Raw genomic sequence first — 5,915 nt, forward strand, 5'->3', positions numbered from 1 at the left:
TGTAATTCCACATATGACTACATTTCTTAAGTTCCACATCTTAATGCCCATTATACATAATCAAATTTAACATCATATATATATTTACTCATGTGGCCGAATATACATACTCCCATATAATATCAAGTACTCACTTTAAGTATATTGCCGAATATACTTAATCATACACACACCTAACCAAAATAATTTCTAAAATCTTTATATCATTTATAATACATCTAATTATCCTTTTTCACATTATCAACTCAAATCACATACATTATTTACTATAACATCTTTACATTCGGCATTGGTGTCAACCATAGTAGCCGATTCTTCCTACTTTGTACCCATGCATCTATTAATCCTTAGTTGGTTCAAACACTTCACACACTAGGATTCATCAAATTTTTAACAAGAAATAAAATCTCTAATCCTCAAACTACCATGGCCGAACCTTCATGGAGTTGCTAAGACTCCTCATTTCTACTTCTCACACACTCTCACATCCAAACCCTTTTATTAAACACCCAAAGTCAACCATCTCCTTACCTCATCACCAAAGACATCAAAATACCAACCAAGAACGTAACATTCATGGCCGAATGTCATCTCCATCATTTAACAAAGTTTGAACCATGGCTAGGTAGATTTTGAACTTACAACTTAAAATATACATGGATCTCAAAGAATAACATTAAGCATACCTCAATCTAGTTACATGCATGGCCAAACTTCCTCCTAATCCTCTTCCTTAGGATTTTCGGTCAAAAGAGGTTGAAAAAGGATGAACAAAACCTTTCTTTTCCTTCCTTTAGCTCACGGCAATGGGGTGTATGCATGAGACCATTATTATTTTTTTTCTTTTTTTTTCATCACCCTTCCTTTCATTATTTAATTATCATGCTTATTATTTTATTTTCCTTACCATACATCACTAACACAACATGTTGGTGACATGTTTCCACCCATAGCATGGCCGGCCACTACATATTAGGGAGGGGAATTTGACATGCAAGTCCCCTTTTTCTTCCACATGCACTAATAGGTCCTCATGCATTGACCTATCACATTTTAAAATTTTCTCATATAAGTCCTATTGACTAAATTCACATGCAATCGACTAAATCGAAGCTTGAAATTTTCACACATTCATGATTACATATTCTAGACAATAAACATCACATTCGAACCTTTCGGTGACTCGGTTTAGCGGTCCCGAAACCACTTCCCGACTAGGGTCAATTTTGGGCTGTCACAACTCTCCCTCACTTAAGAAATTTTCGTCCTCGAAAATCTTACCGGTAAATAGGTTTGGATATCGTTCTTTCATCGAGCTCTCGGGTTCCCAGGTTGCTTCCTCGATCCCGTGTTTGAGCCACAACACCTTAACCAACTGAACCCTTTTATTTCGCAACTCTTTCACTTCACGAGCTAGGATACGAATCGGTTCTTCTTCATAGCTCAAGTCAGATTGAATTTCAACTTCTGAGGGATTAATCACATGTGACGGATCGGATCTATAACGTCGAAGCATTGAAACATGGAAGACATCGTGCATCCTTTCAAGTTCAGGGGGCAAAATCAATCTATATGCAACCGGCCCCACTCGTTCAGAAATTTCGTACGGCCCAATGAATCTCGGGCTCAACTTGCCTTTACGGCCAAATCTGAGTACCTTCTTCCAAGGTGACACTTTAAGAAACACTTTATCTCCCACCTGGTATTCAATGTCCTTTCGTTTTAAATCCGCATACGATTTTTGACGATCTGTGGCTACCTTCAGACTTTCGCGGATTACCTTTACTTTTTGTTCGGCATCTTTAATCAAATCAACTCCGAAAATTTTACTTTCACCAAGCTCGGTCCAAAACAATGGCGTACGGCATTTACGACCGTACAAAGCCTCATAAGGTGCCATCTTAATACTTGATTGAAAACTATTGTTGTAAGCGAATTCAATCAAAGGTAAATACCGTTCCCATGAACTACTGAACTCGAGGATGCAACATCTCAACATATCCTCAAGTATTTGAATTATCCGCTCGGATTGACCATTGGTTTGGGGGTGAAAAGCGGTGCTAAAATGCAGCTTGGTACCCAAAGCTTCTTGCAATTTCTTCCAAAATCGTGAGGTGAATCTCGGATCTCTATCCGACACGATAGAAATAGGTACTCCATGTAATCTCACAATCTGAGAGACATACAATTCGGCTAGTTTATCTAATGGAAGATCCGTACGCACGGGGATAAAGTGAGCCGACTTAGTCAGCCTATCAACAACAACCCAAATCGCATCCTTCTTACTTGCGGACAATGGCAGTCCGGACACAAAGTCCATTGTGACTCGGTCCCATTTCCACTCGGGTATCATGATCGGCTGAAGTAACCCTGAAGGCACTTGATGTTCCGCTTTCACTTGTTGACATATTAAACATCTCGAAACAAAGTCGGAGATGTCTCGTTTCATACCATGCCACCAAAACCGACGTTTCAAGTCGTTGTACATTTTCGTGCTCCCGGGTGAATTGACATTCGGCTACAATGGGCTTCGTTCAGAATCATCGAAATGAGTTCCGAATTCCTTGGAACACACAAATGACTTCTAAACCTCAAACAACCATCATCATCAATCTGAAACTCCGATTCCTTGTTCAGAACACACTCAGCTCGTTTTGCAACCAATTCATCATCGACTTTCTGAGCTTCACGAATTTGATGAGTCAATAATGGTTTGGCTTTTAATTCAGCTACTAACACATTGTCAGGTAGAACAGACAAGTGCACATTCATCGCTCGCAAAGCAAACTGTAACACCCCGAACCCGAAACCGACACCGGAGTCGAACACGAGGTGTTAACTGACTTTAACCCCTTATAAAATTTATTTTCCAGACACTGTCCAATCTGTCTACTAGTCGTTTTAAAAATCATATCTTGAGTTTCGTAACTTGAAAATCAGTTTCGTAATTTTTCCCAGAAACTAGACTCATGTGCCCATCTATGTATTTTTTTCTAGAATTTTTGGTCGGGCCAATTAGTACAGTTTATTAGTCAAAGTCTCCCATGTTGCAGGGGTCGACTACACTGACCTTTGCCCATTACGACTTCGATATCTCCCTGCACGGGGCTTCAATACTGATGCCGTTTGTTTCTATGAAAACTAGACTCAGAGAGGAATCTATACATATATGGTACGACCCCTAATTATCTCTGGTTAATTTATAATGAATTTCCAAAGTCGGAGCAGGGAATCCAGAAACCGTTCTGGCCCTCTCCCGCAAAAATCTGATTATCTCTTAATATATGCCCATATGATTCTTTCGTTACTTCCTCATGAAAACAGACTCATCGAGCTTCGATTACATAATTTATTCATCAATTAATTCCACTCCTACTATTTTAGTGATTTTTCAATCTCATGACACTGCTGCTGCCAGCATCTGTTACGAAAGTAACTAGGTCCATTTCATGCCTACCCTTGATCCAACTCAATCGAACATTCGTGCCATTTTCGCATGGCTTAAAGTTTACATGCCAAAGTTCAAACACAACGTAATAGCTTATACATGCCAAAATGTTCTTCTAAGCCAACGAAGAAGAAAGTACCAAAACTTGCTATCCGGTGTGATGACTTCGATGACGGCCCGATCACGCAAAAAGAGATGTGTCCAAGAAACCTAGAATAGGTGACAAGGAAACACCGAGTGAGTTTATAACTCAGTAAGTCATAAGCTATGCACTACCATCCATCAATAACATTATCACAAGAGAAAACAAAATGGAACGAGGCTAATTACTCCATCCATTCCGAACCATACCATAGTTCCTCCAACCTATCGATTCAATTTCATATCAATTCATGCATTCACATTCCATATACTCATCAATAGGACATTGAAGCATTTTCATAAATCAATTTATTTTCGTTACAATCAAACGACTAAACGGCCTTTCACCCATCCTACGATAAATTTTATGTACGTGACTTCAAGTATAGTTGTCACATAGGTTCAAACTTACCGAGCTCAACACCAAGTATAAGCATAGCACCTATTAGCCATGTACTCAAGACACTTACCCGATCAGCTGTCCGCGATCGACTCAATAGTGTCGCACACATAGTGTCCATAATGATTCACGAATGTATATTGAGTCCGCACACTCAGTGCTATATAATCAACTCGCACACTTAGTGCTACGTAATCAAATCGCACACTTAGTGCTACATAGTCAAACTCGCACACTTAGTGCCGCATGGTCAATTCGCACACTTAGTGCATCATATTCATTTCGCACACTTAGTGCAACATAGTCAAATCGCACACTTAGTCCTGTACAATTTAATCCCGCGCACTTAGCGCCAATCTCATGGTCATAAATGGTTATACCCGCACGTTTAGTGCCGAGATCAACAACTCAGTACATCTTACCTCTTTTCTTTTCATTCATCAATTTCATCATCACATACGTACATGCATATATATATATGTATATTTATTCATTCCATTCAGCATCAATACATAAACATTATGACCATTTGAAATAATACCAACTACATGCTTAATGACTTACCTTGTGTTGGGTAAGACGGTTCCAACTCGACTACTCAGTGATCTTTTCTTTGCCTTTATCGGATCTAGTTCCCTTTTGCTCTTGAGCTTAAGTTCAACAAAATTTAAAATAGTCATTAATCGACTATTCAAGTATTACTTTCAGAATAATATATATATTGATTTGACCTTCACACACATAGATTATAGTAAGCTTTATAATAGTCAATAAATAACTCATTGGCAAATTTTCATTATGTTGACAACAAAATCACATATTCACTACGAGCTGTTTTCCTGAGCAGTAGTCGCTAAATTGTTTATAACTGGAGCTACAAAACTCCAAATCACTACCCGTTAATTTTCCCTGAATATAGACTCGTATATCTTCCATCCATAAAATTTTCAGAATTTTTGGCTTGGCCAATCAATACCAGATTTTTCTTAAAGTTTCCCCTGTTTCACTGTTTGACTATTCTGACCACTCTTCACTACGAATCAAATTTCTCATTTTACAGAATTCAAAATGTGTTGTATTTGATCTCATTTGAAACTAGACTCATTAAGGAGTCTAAGCATATAAATTTTATCTATAATCATTTTTGTACAATTATAATGATTTCCTAAAACAGAACAGGGAATCTAGTAGTCATTTTGACTCAGCCCCACAATACTTCAAATATCTCAAGATCGGTAACTCTTTTGTTTTTATAGTTTCTTTTGTAAGAAAATAGACTCTTCAAGCTTTAATGGCATAATTCACTCAGCTTCTAATTCAACTCCTACAAATTATGGCGATTTTCCAAAATCACCTTACTGCTGCTGTCCCCAAACAGATTATTACCAAATCAAATACTAACATTAGCATTTCACCTTAATAGCTAGCTTACCAAGCCTTAATTTAACATATTAATCTTTAACATATCTTTCACTTTTCATCAACAACTATCAAAAAGCTCAAGCACTCATCAATGGCAAAACACAAAATCATCATCAATCCACAAAATTGAACCATGGGTTTTTAGAACTCAAGTCAACTACTAAAATATGAATGCATCTCAAGAACAACATCACACATACCTTAGTCTAGCAAACCACCATAGCCGATTTTCTCAAGCTCTTCCCCTTCCTTTCTTTCCTCTATTCGGCCAAAGGTGTTCAAGAATGAACACATTTTTTTTTTGTTTTCTTTCCTCAACTCACGGCAACAAGGGGGGTATGGATGAGACCATTTTTTTTCATCACCCTTCCTTTTCATTGTTTAATTATCATGCTCTTTATTTATTTTCTTAGCATACATCACTAGCATAACATGTTGGTGACATGTTTCCACCCATAGCATGGCCAGCCACTATGCTTTAATTTGGCTAATTTGACATGTAAG

The sequence above is a fragment of the Gossypium hirsutum genome, chromosome A03 (genome assembly GCF_007990345.1).
Source record: "Gossypium hirsutum isolate 1008001.06 chromosome A03, Gossypium_hirsutum_v2.1, whole genome shotgun sequence".
Lineage (NCBI taxonomy): Eukaryota > Viridiplantae > Streptophyta > Magnoliopsida > Malvales > Malvaceae > Gossypium > Gossypium hirsutum.